We start from the raw sequence: 18,290 nt of genomic DNA on the forward strand, positions 1-18,290 counted from the left end.
CTGCAAGGAGATCCAACCAATCCATCCTAAAGGAGACCAGCCCTGAGTGTTCATTGGAAGGAATGATCCTGAGGCTGAAACTCCAATACTTTGGCCAACTCTTGCAAAGAGTTAACTCATTGGAAAAGACCCTGATGCTGGGAGGGATTGGGGGCAGGAGGAGAAGGGAACTACAGAGGATGAGATGGCTGAATGGCATCACCGACCTGATGCACATGAGTTTGGGTAAACTCTGGGAGTTGGTGATGGACCGGGGTGCCTGGCATACTGAGATTCATGGGGTCACAAAGAGTCAGACAGGACTGAATGACTGAACTGAACTATTCAAGATGAATAAGTTGGAGAGATCTATGATTTAGCATATTGCCTATAGTTAATAATACTCTGCTGGACACTTAAAACTGTTAAGTGAGTAGATCTCACATTGTCTTACCACTATAAAAAAATTAAAACAATTAGATGTGGAGAGTTGGAAAAGAAATTAAATGTATGGGTGGGAAGAAGAAAGAGAAAGAAGAAAATTAGATTAAAAAAGCAAAGGCTCTATCTTACTTTAGTGTAACTCTGAATACGTTTCAAAATACTATTAAACACTTTATAATGAAAATGGCATATTTTGTGTTCATTCCCAACTAGAGATGTTAACAAAAAATAATAAAAATAATGCCATCAAAATAAAGTGAATGGAACTTCTGAGCTACCATTCAGTCTTCTAAACAGTTCCCTTTGCTGTATGGTGCTAAATTCCCATGACTAGTGATATATATATAATCACTAGTTATATATATAAAACATATATACTCCTTTGCCCTGATGATTCCTTCTCCCCTCTTTGCATTCCTTCCACCATTACTATTGTCTTTGTGGAGAGACCAAATGTGACTTTTTGAGATGGAAAAGGGGGAAAAATAGTCATAATACCCTAAAATTTTGCTTGGTTTCATATATGGGGGTTTATACATGGCATCATTCACAAATTTGCTTTAGAAATTTCTCAATGAACTTAAATTGCTTTTTACAGTAAATAACATGCTGCATTAAAAGGAGTAGTCCACAAAACTCCATTTGTAATAATAGTCTTCTTCAGTCCAGTCCACTGATAATGGTGGAGTTTTTCATTTATTTTTGCTTTCTTAAATAGTAGAGGCACCTTTTTTCCTAGCCAGGGCATAAACAGAGAAACACTATTGCAACTATTACTCCTCCTCCTCCTCACATAAACACTTACAGATATCTTGGATGTCCTTGGAGGCTTATTAAGCTAGAGATGATAACTGCAATGTTGAATTATAAAATTCTAACCACACTGGAAGCACCATAGAATCTTAAGAAACCTTACAAAAAATAGAATTAGCATATTACACTTTGGAATGTCCACAGAGACAATATAACATTCAGAAAAGATTGCCTATCTTTGGATAGAACTCTGATTGACACCAGAAATTGTATTCCTTGATGTTTAAATATCATGTTTTGTAGAAGCATAGGATTTTCACAAAACTAGAAACAATAATAACGATAGCACTTTTATATGCCTCTTACTGTGCTAAGCACTTTATATGAATATAGTCACTTAATAATAACAATCACAATAGGAGTGTTTACTATTTTTGCTCTCCAACACAAAACAAGAAAACTGAAACATTCAGAATAATGATTCTAAATGATAAGGGATAGTTGATAGGGTCTTTTACAATAGTTAATGTTCACAATTAAAAATTTTTAAAGGAACTTCCTCCAAGGCAAACTCTAAATATTTTAAGATGGTTCATCTTAAAATATTAATCAAATTAAATCAACCAATCTAATTATGCTAAAGGCCTAGAACTGAGCACAATTCCTCAGAGTGGGAAGGCATACCAGATGCCACGGTTTTCTTTTCCTTTATATAACAGAAAAGAAAGTAGTTATTGGGGTATGGTAATAAAAAAGTGATTGCCGGATTTTCCCCTCTATCCTCATTACTATTCCTACCAGTTCCTCTGTCCCATCATTATGTTTGCTAGACTCTGGCAAAGTCAATTTTTGCCCTATATTAGGCTAAAGATTGTTACACAATTTGATTGTTGCCTAGGTTATGTAAATTGTCGGTAACTTTCAGGACTAATACCAATAATAAAAGTATGACTTTAGCCAGCACATTTGGTAATTAGGGATAACACCTGGGTTGACTCACACATCTTTGGGTTCCTCACTGATATTCCTTTATCTAGGCGGCTGCACTGCTATCTAATGCTCTGAATCCTGATTGAAGATGTTGAGACATCTGTTCAAGATGGGACTTGAATAATAAGATGCACACATTCCAATATAACTGTAGTGCACCTTTGTGGTACTGTCCATTAGTTGGGTAAGTTTCTACTTCTGTCCATGGCTATAAGTAGAAAAGAGCAGGCAGTTAAATCCTCCTCCCCTTGCTCATCTACTAATGTTTAAAGAGATGATAAAGTAGACATTTACTCTCAACTGCATCTCAGATGAAACGTTATGATGTTTTTGTTAACTTCTGAAGGGTAATGGAAAACGAGTGCCACCTGTTTGTGATGTGCCATCAGGGAGATAGCGCTTCTTAGATGAATTGTACTCAAAGCATCACATTCTTTATTTGGTTGTGGGTTAGTTCTCTGGGAGAACAGCTGATGCCTAATTGCATAAAACAAACAGACCATGGCTCATACAATTCATATTTCATCTGTTTTCACACTTAACGTATGGCTGCCTAGTCTGTTTGGTCCGGGAGATTGCAGATAATGAAGAAAACCCAAATGAAGGGATAGGTTGTATTGCTGATAGGACCATGGTGTTAAGTGCACAACCTTGCTAATCACCAGAAAAATGCAGATAAAAACTGTGAGATATCACTTCATACCTGTCTGAACCACTATCATCAAAAAGAAGACACATAAACAATGTTGATGAGGATGTGGAGGAAAGGGAACTTTCATACACCACTAGTGGGAATGTAGATTGGTGCCATCACTATGGAAAACAGTATGATACTTCTTTAAAAACTATATATAGAACTACCGTATGATCCATTAATTCTACTCCTGAATATACATTCAAAGAAGGGGAAAAAAACATTCAAAAAGATTCATGCCCTCCAATGTTCATAGCAACATTGATTTACAATAGCCAAGATATGGACAAAAACTAAGTGTCTATCAACAAATGAATGGAAACAGAGGTGGTGGTATGTATATACTCAAACACACACACACACACACACACACACACACACACACACAATGGGATATTACTCAGCCATAAAAAGAATGAATTGTTGCCATTTTCACCAACATGAATGGACCTAGAGAGTATTATGTGTAGTGAGATAGATCACTGAAAGATAAATACCTATATCATCACTTACATGTGGAGTAAAAAACGCAGAACAAAACAATGAATAAAACAGAGCAAAAATAGACTCACAGACATAGACAACAAACTAGTGTTAGTTAGTAGGGAGAGGAAAGGCAGATAGAGCAAGACAAAGGTATGAGATTAAGAGGTCCAGGGAATTCCCTGGTGGTCCAGTGGTTAGGACTCTACTCTTTCACTGTAAAGAACCTGGGTTTGATCCATGATTGTGGAAATAAGATCCTATAAGCCTCATGGTATGGCAAAAAAATTAAAGAGATCCAAAATACTATGATAAGTAAGATATACTGATACAGTGCATAGCATAGGGATATAGCTGATAGTTTATAATACCTTTATATTGAAAATATTAAATCACTATGTTATATACTTGACATTAATATAATATTGTAAGTCAATGATAGTTAAATTTAAAATTATACCAACCAGCCAATTCCATGTTGAAAAATATGAATATAACAATGAGCCTAATAAATTGTTAAAATTTAAAACTTTGACAATATTCAGTTGTTAACTAGGATAAAGAGAAACCAAAATTTTCATTAGTTAGTCATGGAAATGAAAAATAGTACAAATATATTGAAAGACATTTTGGTAGTGTCTTACAATGATAAGCAGTCTTACCATAAAATCATCTCCTAGGTATTTATACATCTGAATAAAATATTATTCTCAGGAAAGCCTGCATGCCAATATCTATATCAGCTCTATCAGGGCTTGCCAGAATATGGAAGCAATGACAATGTCCTTAAATAGTTGAAAGGGAAAACACTGTACACTCCACACACTGGAATATTATTCAGTTTTAAAAGGAAATCAGCTTTCAATACACAGAACAACACGTGAATCTTATATGTGTGGTTCTAAGTTAAAGACTATATATTGTATGATTTTATTTACATTATCTGTTGAAAATGGAAAACTTGCAGATATGGGAAACAGGTCTGTAGTTGCCAGGGACTGGGAACTTGGGGATGGTTGAACTGGAGAAGCACGGAAGATTTTTAGGGTTGTAAAACTATTCTGTATGTTACCATGGTATATATATGACACTATGAGTTTTTCCAAAACACATTGAACTTTACAGTCTAAAGAGTGAATTTTAATGTATACTAATTAGGGAAAATTGGTGTTGGAGAAGACTCTCGAGAGTCCCTTGGACTGCAAGGAGATCCAACCAGCCCATCCTAAAAGAAATCAGTCCTGAATATTCATTGAAAGGACTGATGTTGAAGCTGAAACTTCAATACTTCGGCCACCTGATGCAAAGAAGTGACTCATTGGAAAAGACCCTGATGCTGGGAAAGATTAAAGGCAGGAGGAGAAGGGATGACAGAGGATGAAATGGTTGGATGGCATCACCAACTCAATGGACATGAGTTTGAGTGAACTCTGGGAGTTGGTGATGGACAGCGAGGCCTGGTGTGCTGCAGTCCATGGGGTCGCAAAGAGCCAGACATGACTGAGCTACTGAACTGACTGAACTGAATTAGGGAAAAAAAGTTAGGAGACTGAGAAACCCAAAGATGGAATGTAGATTGTGATAAAGGGATCTAACTATATCACACATTTTTGACATCATCTCACTGAAGGGAATTAGAGAAAAATGATACTGACCTCAGTAATTTTGAAAATAATTGGAAACTATAAGATTACAAATGAAAGGAACTGTACTCTTGAGAAACTCTCTCCACCCTGCCCAAGACAGGGGACATAGTTATACAACTCTGAAATCACTCTGCATCAATCCTGGGATTGGATGGTGATTAATGAGAAGTCGGTTTCTCAATTTTGGAGCAGAGGATTACATGGAAGCAGAGGGTGAAGCCTAGAAAGAACTATATGGTAATGGATTAGAGTTGGAAACATCTGTATGAATACCTGGAATAGCTTTACACACACACACACACACAATCAGTATCAAAGCTGCAAAGAAGAAAGCTTTATTTTGGGTCTTTAGTAGTAGTATTAGTAGTGATAGTTGCTCAGTTGTTTCTGGCTGTTTGTGACCCCACAGACTGTAGCCCTCCAGGCTCCCCTGTCTATGGAGTTTCCCAGGCTGAAAACCTTGAGTGGGTAACCATTCCCTTCTCTATGGGATCTTCTTGACCAAGGGATCAAACCCAGGTCTCCTGCATTGCAGGCAGATTCTTTACTATCTGAGATAGGAATGAAACCCATTTGGGGTCTTAAGAATTGCAATTCAGTAAAACCGAAAGAGAGTTATCAGGAAGAGAGTGAAGGACTTATAAAGGTGAACATTGTCCAAGTCCTCTGCCAGAATTATAATTGTTTCTGGCACAAAAAAGGGACTATTTGTCCTTCAGGGATAAGCTGTCATGAGTTATTTTAGGGAAAGAGCCTGGTGATTATTTTGAGTTTCTGGAATATTTGGCAGATGTGCTTAATGCCTATGCTAAGCCAAGAAGTGGTTAAAAGGTCAGATTCCAGTCAGGCTAAGATATGTATAAGTCACACTTCCTCAAATTTCCTGGTTTCATTTTAGAGAGCTGTTAGCAAACGTGGCTCCATTTTGGTATTCCTTTCATAATATATTGAGATGGTTACATATGGAAATAACTATAGATACATATGTATACACAAGTTGGTACATACTCATATTTCACTAGTTTTGCTCACGGAGAGTTTTGAAGCAATGATGCGCTGGTAGCAACAAACATATCCCTCACCTGTATCTTGGCTTTTAATACCATTTTCCAATAAAAGGAATCAAAGCTTCTTGGAGAAATTACTAATTCTAGGGTTGAGGCAGAGAATATACAAAATGAGTCTCAATTATCCTATAGTGCCAGAAAATGAAGATGTGCTTATAAACACAAAATGGTGGAGATCTGTCAAAGGAGCACAGAAACAAAATACAATAGCCCATTTGGGCCAAAGAATTTGAGCAATGAAGTAAATAACATAGTATTTAGATTATAGTCCAAAGTACAAAATAAATATCTATGAGACCATTTTGATACACATAAATTGTTTAAATAATAAATAGAGAAATTAAATCTCTCATACAGAAAATAAAATTATAAAATAATTTATATAGATTCTTTTCCCTCAAAGATATGGCAAATTACTCCCCATTCTGGAGTGTTCATTGTAAACTGCGACTTCTTTCTAAAGTCACATGGAAAAAAGGAAAACAACTTTAGAGCAGAGAAATCTGACAAATACTACCTCAGCTAGGTGAACCAGGTTAACATGATGAGTAATGTTTCACAATGATACTTTATACTTTCGATATAATGCAAATTATACTTTACCTCTGTGTTCTTCCTCTGAAAAACCACAAAACCCCATCTAACCATAAGAAAAACTTCAAATAAATCAAACTGAGGAACATTCAGTAAAATATCTGACAAGTATTCCTCAAAACTGTCAAGGTCATAAAGAACAATGCCGTTCTGAGCAGTTGTGAAGTCTAGGGAACACTAAGGAGACACAACTACAAGTAATGTAGTATCTTGGATGGGATTCTAGAACATGAGAAGGGATAGTAGAAAGACTCTTGAGAGTCCCTTGGAAATCCAGGAGATCAAACCAGTCAATCCTAAAGGAAATCAACCCTGGATATTCATTGGCAGGACTGATGCTGAAGCTGAAGCGGCAATACTCTGGCCACCTGATGCAAAGAACTGACTCATTAGAAAAGACACTGATCCTGGGAAAGATTGAAGGCAGGCAGAGAAGGGAATGACACAGGATGAGATGGTTGGATGGCATCACTAGCTCAATGGACATGGGTTTGACCAAGCTGCAGGAGATGGTGAATGGAAGCTTGACGTACTGCAGTTCATCGGGTTACAGAGACAGACACGACTCAGTGACTGAACAACAAAAACAATTACTGTATTCAGGAGACACAGGTGTGTGTAAAAGCCAAAGACTTATAGAAAAGAGACTCGAACATATAAAGGCCCTTCATATAATAATAAAGAATGGATATTTTTTTTTTAAGTGTGACAAATGTACCATAGCAGTATTAACAATAGGGAAAACCAAGTTCAGCTATTTGGGAACTCTCTTTACTAGTCTCATAACTATTCTATAAGTGCAAAAGTATTCTCATAGACTAGATCAATGCCTTTAAAAATAGTTAATGTAATGGAAGGAAAATCAATTAACAAGTCATGTTAAACACTACCACTGCCTTTATATTCATGCTAACTCTTGAATAGACTAAAAAAATAAAAATTAAAAAAAAGCCTCTTCATTATAAAACAGAGACTCAGGCAGAGACCTGGCCTGATATTGATATGATGGAGAAATCCTGAAGTGTCATTCTCTCCCAGTGCTTTGTCCTTGCACTTAGCAACCTCTGCATTTCACACAAATGACAGTAAACTCTCTCTGTATCACCAATATCTGCAGATCATCAAGAAAAGAAAGATGAGGGTCCATGGCACAGTTGTTTGGCTTCTTTTCAGGCTGTATTTTGTGAGGCCAGAGGGTTTCCTATCCTCCTGAGAGGCTGTGTACACTAAATGCTGTATACCTCTCACCTATGTTCCCTTTTTCATCACTCTAACATAATCTCTCAAAATTACTGCCTAGAAAGACTTAAACATACTTAATGATTTTCAATTGTCCATGATCTTTTAGGAGTAAATGTGGCAGAAATGTTAAGGCTTATGTCACATTTTGTAAATTCACATACTTAATAAAATGACACTTGTTTAGAGTGTGAAAGAACTGTCACATGTAAAAAGTATATTCAGCTACAAAATTCTACAAAGAGTTTTGTTAAAAATAGTCTATAGTAATAAATTCTTTTGATCTTGCCTGTCATAAAATTTTCAAAGTTGCTATTGGTTAGAAACATGAAGTTTGCTATGAAAAAACACAGAAGGGACACTATGTTTATTCTTCCTTTGAAATTTAAGCAAGTTGTCATTTTATATGAAATGCTCCTAAATGGAATTTTTAAGAATTATTCATAGAAAATATTTTGCTCCCCTTTAGGTGAACTAAGGTGGTGTTAGTGGTAAAGAACCCACTTGCCAATACAGAAGATGTAAGAGATGAGGATTTGATCCCTGGGTCAAGAAGATCCCTTGGAGAAGGGCATGGAAACACTCCAGTACTCTTGCCTGGAAGACCCCATGGACAGAAGAGCCTGGCATTCTACAGTCCGTAGGGTTACAGAGTTAGACACAAATGAGTTGACTTAGCATGCACTCATGCAGGCAAACTAGAAGACAGCAAACACTCATATAGCCATAACCCCTGGCCATGGGTAGAGAAGCCTGCTATGATTTGCCATGTTGGGGGTATGTTTCACAGAGAAATATTTTCAATACATTACTGATAGGGCCCCAGGACACTCAGGAATGGATTTACTTTAACTTCACGATATGACTTTGTTCAAACTTATCTCATCATTTTATTTTTAATGACCAAGATTCATAGCAAATAGGATATACCAAAAAGCCAACCATATGATTTAAAAATGTGTATCATTTAAACAGTAAATAATAAAGTGCAAATTTGTTAAAATATAGAGTCTTAAAAAATCATTCAATGAATTAATTCACACTGCAATTTATAACTTTACAGATAAAAGATGTTAAACAGGGCCCCTTACCCTTATCTTCTGTGGGGGAAAAAAAAAAAAAAAAACACTTTTCTAGGATTCTGTCAAGCACCATCATTCTTATCTAACTTCTACAGTGTGATAAAATTTTATACCCTTAATCCTGACTATCCACCAAAAAAAGAAAAAAGGCAAAATGGTAGTCTGAGGAGGAGAAAAGAAGAGAAGTGAAAGGCAAAGGAGAAAAGGAAAGATATACCCATTTAAATCCAGAGTTACAAAGAATAACAAGGAGAGATAAGAAAGCCTTCCTCAGTGATCAATGTAAAGAAATAGAGGAAAATAATAGAATGGGAAAGACTAGAGATCTCTTCAAGAAAATTAGAGATACCAAGGGATCATTTCTTTGCAGATGGGCACAATAAAGGACAGAAATGGTATGGACCTAACAGAAGCAGAAGATATTAAGAAGAGGTGGCAAGAATACACAGAAGAACTATACAAAAAAGATCTTCATGACCCAGATAACCATGATGGTGTGTTCACTCACCTAGAGTCAGATATTCTGGAATGTGAAGACAAGTGGGCCTGAGGAAGCATCACTATGAACAAAGCTAGTGGAGGTGATGGAATTCCAGTTGAGCTATTTCAAATCCTGAAAGATGATGCTGTGAAAGTGCCATGCTAAATATGCCAGTAAATTTGGAAGAAATCAGCAGTGGCCACAGGACTGGAAATGGTCAGTTTTCATTCCAATCCCAAAGAAAGGCAATGCCAAAGAATGTTCAAACTACTGGACAATCGCACTCATCTCACATTCTAGTAAAGTAATGCTCAAAATTCTCCAAGCCAGGCTTCAACAGTATGTGAACCATGAACTTCCAGATGTTTAAGTTGGTTTTAGAAAAGGTAGGGGAACCAGAGATCAAATTGCCAACATCCAATGGATCATAGAGAAGGCAAGAGAGTTCCAGAAAAAAACATCAATTTCTGCTTTATTGATTACACCAAAGCCTTTGACTGTGTCTATCACCACAAACTGGAAAATTCTTAAAGAGTTGGGAATACGAGACCACCTGACCTGCCTCCTGAGAAATCTGTATGCTGGTCAAGAAACAACAGTTAGAACTGGACATGGAACAACAGGTTTGCTCTAAATCAGAAAAGGAGTATGTCAAGGCTGTGTATTGTCACACTGTTTATTTAACTTATATGCAGAGTTCATGTGAAATGCTGGGCTGGATGAAGCACAAGCTGGAATCAAGATTACTTGGAGAAATATTAATAACCTCAGATATACAGATGACACCACCTTTATGGCAGAAAGCAAAGAAGTGAAAGAGCCTCTTGATGAAAATGAAAATGTTGGCTTAAAACTCAACATTCAGAAAACTAAGATTATTGCCTCTGGTCCCATCACTTCAGAGCAAATAGATGGGAAAAATTTGGAAAGAGTGAGAGACATTATTTGGGGGGGCTCCAAAATCAGTCCAGGTGGTAACTGCAGCCATGAAATTAAAAAAAAAAAAAAAAAAAGTTTGCTCCTTGGAAGAAAAGCTATGATCAACCTAGACAACATATTAAAAAGGAGATACATTACTTTGCAACAAAAGTGCATCTAGTCAAAGCTATGGTTTTTCCAGCAGTCATGTATGGATGTGAGAGTTGGACTGTAAAGAAAGCTGAGCACCAAAGAACTGACGATTTTGAACTGTGGTGTTGGAGAAGACTCTTGAGAGTCCCTTGGACTGCATGGAGATCCAACCAGTCAATCCTAAGGAAATCAGTCCTGAATATTCTTTTTAAGGACTGATGCTGAAGCTGAAGCTCCAATACTTTGGCCACCTGACGCAAAGAACTGACTCATTTGAAGAGACCCTGATGCTGGGAAAGACTGAAGGTGGGAGGAGAAGGGGATGACAGAGGATGAGATGGTTGGATAGTTCACCACCTTGATGGACAAGTTTGAGTAAGCTCCAAGAGTTGGTGATGGACTGGGAAGCCTGCTGTGCTGCAGTCCATGGGGTTGCAAAGAATCAGACATGACTGAGCGACTGAACTAAAGTGAAACGAATTCTGAAACAACTGACACAAATGGGTTAATTATCAATTTACCAAGAGAACAAACTCTGTTTAAGATGATGTCAATGCATTTTGCTTTCACTTAAGTTTTAAAAAATGGACCCTCGATACATGATAAAAATCCAGTATTTGTTTTTTTTTTTTATTTTTTTTTTATTTTTAAATTTTAAAATCTTTAAAAAGTCTGACTTCCCTGCCTCCACTTCTCCAATTGCAAGTTAAGAGAGTATTGTATCATTGAAAAAAATTTTTGACAAAAGATTTAAGAATTGCTATTAAGGAACAATTCTTGGATGAAGAATCCATGCAAATTATACTATTGAGATTGTCCAATATCTTCCTTAGCATGGTAAATTTGTTTTGGGGGTATAAAATTTCATGACCAAAAAAACTGCTTTAATATCTTATTGGCAAAACCTAGTGAATAAATCACAAGAGCATATGCTCAGTTCAATTTTGTTTTAGTATTGAAATTTCAAGAAATATAATCATTGAATTGCTTCCCTGGACCTCAATGCTTAGGCAGGTTATAAATATAGAGCAGCATAAATGCACTATCAGTGAAGCTAGGAAAACTTGTTCTGAATGTTCTTGTGTCATTTCATACAACATAAAATAAGTATAGCAGAATCCTGTGTCCTTTTACAAATCATTGACTCTATGCCCTAAAACTAATGGCCAAACTTTATAAATACAGAATACATCATTCTCATATTTCTTGCCTAACAACTGATAATAATCACAGCCTCACAATTTTATTACAATTTTTGGATCTAAAAATAGGTCTTGATTAAAACTCTAGTTTTAAGTTTGAGAATTTTAAATGAAACAAAATTGTTTATTTCCTGAAGATTTGCTATTGATCTTTATTTAGCATAACTTCTGTCACATCAGCTTATCCACTTAGAAATTTGACTTATTGTGTATATGAAGATGAAAAAGACTACTGCAGTAAAGCTGAGAATAAGATGCTTGCATAGCACCCTTTCATTATTCTGATTCCCTATCACACTCCCCTATCCACCCTTTGAAACCTTTTTTTTCCAGGCTTTGTGTCAGTAATCTCATGCACCCCATGCTAGTTTAGTACATAGTATGTCTTGTCCTCTTGTCTTCCCTGCTTACTTAAGAAAAGAGATTAATATCACCTATATATTCTCATACATAATCTCATTTCTAATTAGCCTATTTCCCCTACACCTGTAAGTTCTGAAATGACATCTATTGAACTCAGTCCTGTGGGGAATAATTTGGGGGAATGCTGAATTAACAATAGAAATTGACTTTTCTCAATTCAGTTGTGGGATTTCTCAGTTTTTTTTATTTTTTAATTCTACACTACATTTTGAATTAGAAAGAATACAGAGGAGACAGTTTCCCCAAGTCATTTCAATGTGTGAATTATTTCAAGCAGTGTATTAATCTTCCACAGAAATGTTAAGGAAACATGCTTTATGTTAGTGGCTCTCACTTGGCTACTGATTAGGATCACTTTGTAAGTTTAAAAAAACTGATTCCTGTTCCCACAAGTTCTGATGTTGTTGGGTAATGTGTGACCTGAGTATCAGAATTTTTAAAATCTCTGCAGATCATTCTTTAAAAAAAAAAAAAACCTTAAAAAAAATTATTTGGCAGTGCCAGGTCTCAGTTGCAGTATTGGGGATTTTCATTAACTGCATGTGGGATCTAGTTTGCTGACCAGGGATCAAACTCAGGCCTTTTGCATTGGGAACATGAAGTCTTAATCACTGGATCACCAGGGAAGTTCCTCTGTAGATCACCAAAGACTGAGAACTACAATTCTAAATCTATCTTCTCATACATCCCTTAAGTTTAACAAGGTCTTCTCTCATTCCCTCTAAAGCTTACTGCATTTCCTGTACCCAAACACCATCCCTTCTTGGCACTTCTATTTCCACAATTAACTGCTTTAACTTTCTGTACCAAATATTGGACAATCAGGTAGATTTTTGATAAGGTTAAGTGTGTGTGTATGCACGTGTGTGCTGTGTGTGTTAGTCGCTCAGTCGCCTCTGACTTTCACCTTTTCTTCAGGTGAAGGTGAAAGTACTCCTTTCACCCTTTCTTCAGGTCCTAGGAAGTCTTCCTATATAATTCGTTACTTGATCCTTCTGTCTTTGTAAGCATGTGTGATTCTGTCCAGTCATGTAAACAGCTTCACTATGTCCCTCATTTCCGTGCTCTATCAAACTTTTAAATGAGGGCTGTGTGCAGGAGCAATGGCTGCGATGGCACAGGAGTGGCTGAGAGGAGCTACCCCACGTGCAAGGTCAGGGGTGGTGGCTGAGAGGAGCTACCCCACATCCAAGGTAAGGAGCAGCTGATGTACTTTCCTGGAGCAGCCGTGAAGAGATACCCCATGTCCAAGGTAAGAGAACCCAAGTGAGAGGGTAGGCACCAAGAGAGGGCATCAGAGGGCAGATGGACTGAAACTATATCACAGACAACTAGCCAATCTGATCACATGGACCACAGCCATGTCTAACTCAGTGAAACTAAGTCATTCTGTGTGCGGCCACCAAGACAGACAGGTCATGGTGGAGAGGTCTGACAGAATGTGATCCACTGGAGCAGGGAATGGCAAACCACTTCAGTATTCTTGCCTTGAGAACCCCATGAACAGTATGAAAAGGCAAAAAGATAGGACACTGAAAGATGAATTTCCCAGGTCGGTAGGTGCCCAATATGCTACTGGACATCAGTGGAGAAATAACTCAAGAAGGAATGAAGGGATGGAGCCAAAGCAAAAACAACACACAGTTGTGGATGGGACTGGTGATAGAAGCAAAGTCTGATGCTGCAGAGAGCAATATTCCATAGGAACCTGGAATGTTCCTATGAATCAAGGCAAATTGGAAGTGGTCAAACAGGAGATGGCAAGAGTGAACATCAACATTCTAGGAATCAGCAAACTAAGATGGACTGGAATGGGTGAATTTAACTCAGATGACCATTGTATCTACTACTGTGGGCAAGACTCCCTTAGAAGAAATGCAGTAGGCATCACAGTGAACAAAAGAGCCCAAAATGCAGTACTTGGATGCAATCACAAAAATGACAGAATGATCTCTGTTCATTTCTAAGGCAAACCATTCAATATCTTGGTAATCCAAGTCTATGCCCTGACCAGTAATGTTGAAAAAGCTGAAGTTGAATGGTTCTATGAAGACCTACAAGACCTTCTGGAACTAACACCCCAGAAAGATGTCCTTTTCATTATAGGGGACAAGAAAGCAAAAATAGGAAGTCAAGAAACACCTGGAATAACAGGCAAATTTGGCCTTAAAGTACAGAATGAAATAGGGCAAAGGCTAATAGAGTTCTCCCAAGAGAACACACTGGTCATAACAAATATCCTTTTCCAACAACAAAAGAGAAGACTCAACACATGGACATCACCAGATGGTCAACACCGAAATCAGATTGATTATATGCTTTGCAGCCAAAGATGGAGAAGCTCTATACAGTCAGCAAAACAAGATTGTGACCTGACTGTGGCTCAGATCATGAATGCCTCATTGACAAATTCAGACTTAAATTGAAGAAAGTGGGAAAAACCACTAGACCATTCAGGTATGACCTAAATCAAATCCCTTATGATTATACAGTGGAAGTGAGAAATAGATTTAAGAAACTAGATCTGATAGACAGAGTGCCTGATGAACTATGGACAAAGGTTCATGACACTGTACAGGAGACAGGAATCAAGACCATTCCCAAGATAAAGAAATACAAAAAAGCAAAATGGCTGTCTGAGGAGGCCTTACAAATAACTGTGAAAAGAAGAGAAGCAAAAAGAAAAGGAGAAAAGGAAAGATATACCCATTTAAATGCAGAGATATAGAGAATAGCAAGGAGAGATAAGAAAGCCTTCCTCAGTGAACAGTGCAAAGAAATAGAGGAAAACAATAGAATAGGAAAGACTAGAGATCTCTTCAAGAAAACTAGAGATACCAAGGAAATATTTCATGCAAAGATGTGCTCAATAAAGGGCAGAAATGGTATGGACCTAATAGAAGCAGAAGATATTGAGAAGAGGTGGCAAGAATAAACAGAAGAACTGTACAAAAAAAGATCTTCACCACCCAAATAATCATGATGGTGTGATCACTCTCACTCACCTAGAGCCAGACATCCTGGGATGTGCAGTCAGGTGGGCATTAGGAAGCATCACTGCAAACAAAGCTACTGGAGGTGTTGGAATTCCAGTTGAGCTATTTCAAATCCTGAAATATGATGGTGTGATAGTGCTGCACTCCTTAGCCAGCAAATTTGGAAATCTCAGCAGTGGCCACAGGACTGGAAAAGGTCAGTTTTCATTACAATCCCAAAGAAAGGCAACCCTAAAGAATGCTCAAACTACTGCACTGCTGCACTTATCTCACAGGCTAGTAAAGTAATGCTCAAAATTCTCCAAGCCAGGCTTCAACAATATGTGAACTGTGAACTTCCAGATGTTCAAGATGGAGCTGGTTTTAGAAAAGGTAGAAGAACCAGCGATCAAATTCCCAACATCCGCTGGATCATCGAAAAAGCAACAGAGCTCCAGAAAAACATCTATTTCTGTGTTGTTGACTATGCCAAAGCCTTGGACTGTGTGGATCACAATAAACTGTAGAAATTCTGAAGGAGTTTGTAATACCAGACCACCTGACCTGCCTCTTGAGAAACCTGTATGCAGGTCAGGAAGCAACAGGTAGAACTGGACATGAAACAACATACTGGTTCCAAATAGGAGAAGGCATACATCAAGGCTATATATTGTCACCCTGCTTATTTAACTTATATGCAGAGTACATCATGAGAAATGCTGGGTTGGAGGAAGCACAAGCTAGAATCAAGATTGCTGGGAGGAATATCAACAACCTCAGATATGTAGGTGACACCACCCTATGGCAGAAAGTGAAGAAGTACTAAAAGTCTCTTGATGAAAATGAAAGAGGAGAGTGAAAGTCAGCTTAAAGCTCAACATTCAGAAAACTAAGGTCATGGCATCTGGTCACATCACTTCATGGCAAATAGATGGGGAAACAGTGGCTGACTTTGTTTTGGGGGGCTCTAAAATCACTGTGGATGGTGATTGCAGCCATGAAATTAAAAGACGCTTACTCTTCTGAAGGAAAGTTATGAGCAACCTAGACAGCATATTAAAAAGCAGAGACATTACTTTTCCACAAAGGTCCATCTAGTGAAGGCTATGGTTTTTTAGTAGTCATATATGGTTGTGACAGAGAAGGCAATGGCACTCCACTCCAGTACTCTTGCCTGGAAAATTCCATGGATGGAAAAGCCTGGTAGGCTGCAGTCCATGGGGTCGCGAAGAGTTGGACATGACTGAGCAACTTCCCTTTCACTTTTCACCTTCATGCATTGGAGAAGGAAATGGCAACCCACTCCAGTGTTCTTGCCTGGAGAATCTTAGGGACGGTGGAATCTGGTGGGCTTCCATCTACGGGGTCGCAAAGAGTCGGACACGACTGACGCAACTTAGCAGCAGTAGCAGCAGCAGCATGTGGTTGTGAGAGTTGGAGTATAAAGAAAGCTGATCACCAAAGAATTGATGCTTCTGAACTGTGGTGTTGGAGAAGACTCTTGAGAGTCCCTTGGACTGCAGGGAGATCCAACCAGTTCATCCTAAAGGGGACCAGTCCTGGGTGTTCACTGGAGGGACTGATGTTGAAGCTGAAACTCCAATACTTTGGCCACCTTATGGGAAGAGCTGACTCATTTGAAAAGACCCTGATGCTGGGAAAAATTGATGGCAGGAGGAGAAGGGGACGACAGAGGATGAGATGTTTGGATGGCATCACTGACTCAATGAACATTGGTTTGGTTAGACTCCAGACGTTGGTGATGGACAGTGGGCCTGGCATGCTGTGGTTCATGGGGTCGCAACAAGTCATACACGACTGATCAGTTGAACTGAACTGAACTGAACTGTGCTTTCTTTGTCTCCATTAGTCCCTCACTTCCCATGTGATTTCTACTCCCAATTGTTTTTCCAACTATTTTTTGTATGCAAACATATTCTTATAGCCTCCCTCCATCTTCTTTCTTCTCATATCCTTTTTCTTGATTTAAATTATTTTGATCATACCGTTTCCTTGACATCTTTATAAAATATTACCGGAATCATATTTTACTTCTCTAACATATTCATTTTTTGACAATTTTGCTAATTGTGGATGTTCATTAAAAACACGACGGTTAGACCATCAACCCCTCCATCTAAAGCCATGTTTATGTTTCTGTTAAAATATGACTTTTCTTTCTCCACAAGGGTGTATTATCAGAATAAATGCTTTCAGCCTCTCTTTCCATCTAATTAACTCACTCTTCTTAGAGGAGATAAGAAATTTATTATTGAGCATCTAACATTTATACTAGAATTCGAGAACTGCTGCATTAAGATAGAATGGGCCCATTTCTCCTAACTTTGTGTTTGGTGTCTTGCCTGCAATTATGTGATAAAGTAAATCTAAAATCAATGTCATCAGCTCTAATATCTATGCAGACCCAATTCTTTACATCAATGATAATGGAGTTCTAAATGTGGAGACATAGTAAGGAGCCCTCCACTTTGATCATTGATTCAAGCTGTATTCTCCAGCTTAATTTTACTAGATGATCTTGTTTTTTCAGACTAGCATGCTGCTGGGTACTTGTCTGACTAGTTAAAAAAGTTAACACGTTGATCCCCAATTTAAACCCATTCCAGGCCTAGTTCATTGGGCCTATTCTTCATTGGTCATAATCCAAAGAAAGGGGGAATGAGTATTAGCCTTACTGTTATATCTCCCCACGCCACTGCAAGCATTGAGGGATTAAAAATAAATCCTTATAAATAAAACATAAACACTGGTTTAGGTTTTATCAAAATATTCAAAGTATTGTATAGTGAATTAGGCTTTAGGTGACACCATTATAACTAGCTTTAGCAGACCTAGGTCAAGCAAGAAATAAACTGCCCAGTCGGTAGCTTCTTATTCTGTGAACATGGACGTTACTAAATGATTCAATGATCTGGATGCTAGATTATCAGGAAAATTTGATAATGTCCTGGTAAGGCTCTCCTCAAAGAAAAGATAACATCACTATATAGGTTAATTAAACATAGTTCAGTTGATTAGGGAGGTTTGTTTTGTTTTGCATACTCTTATTTTGCCCTCACCAAGATGAAGATGCTTATTTTCAATCACAGGTACACAGTATAAATTTTGTTCTGTTTTATAAGCTCTAAATATTATTTAATTCAGAG

This window comes from Capricornis sumatraensis, chromosome 10, assembly GCF_032405125.1.
Source record: "Capricornis sumatraensis isolate serow.1 chromosome 10, serow.2, whole genome shotgun sequence".
Lineage (NCBI taxonomy): Eukaryota > Metazoa > Chordata > Mammalia > Artiodactyla > Bovidae > Capricornis > Capricornis sumatraensis.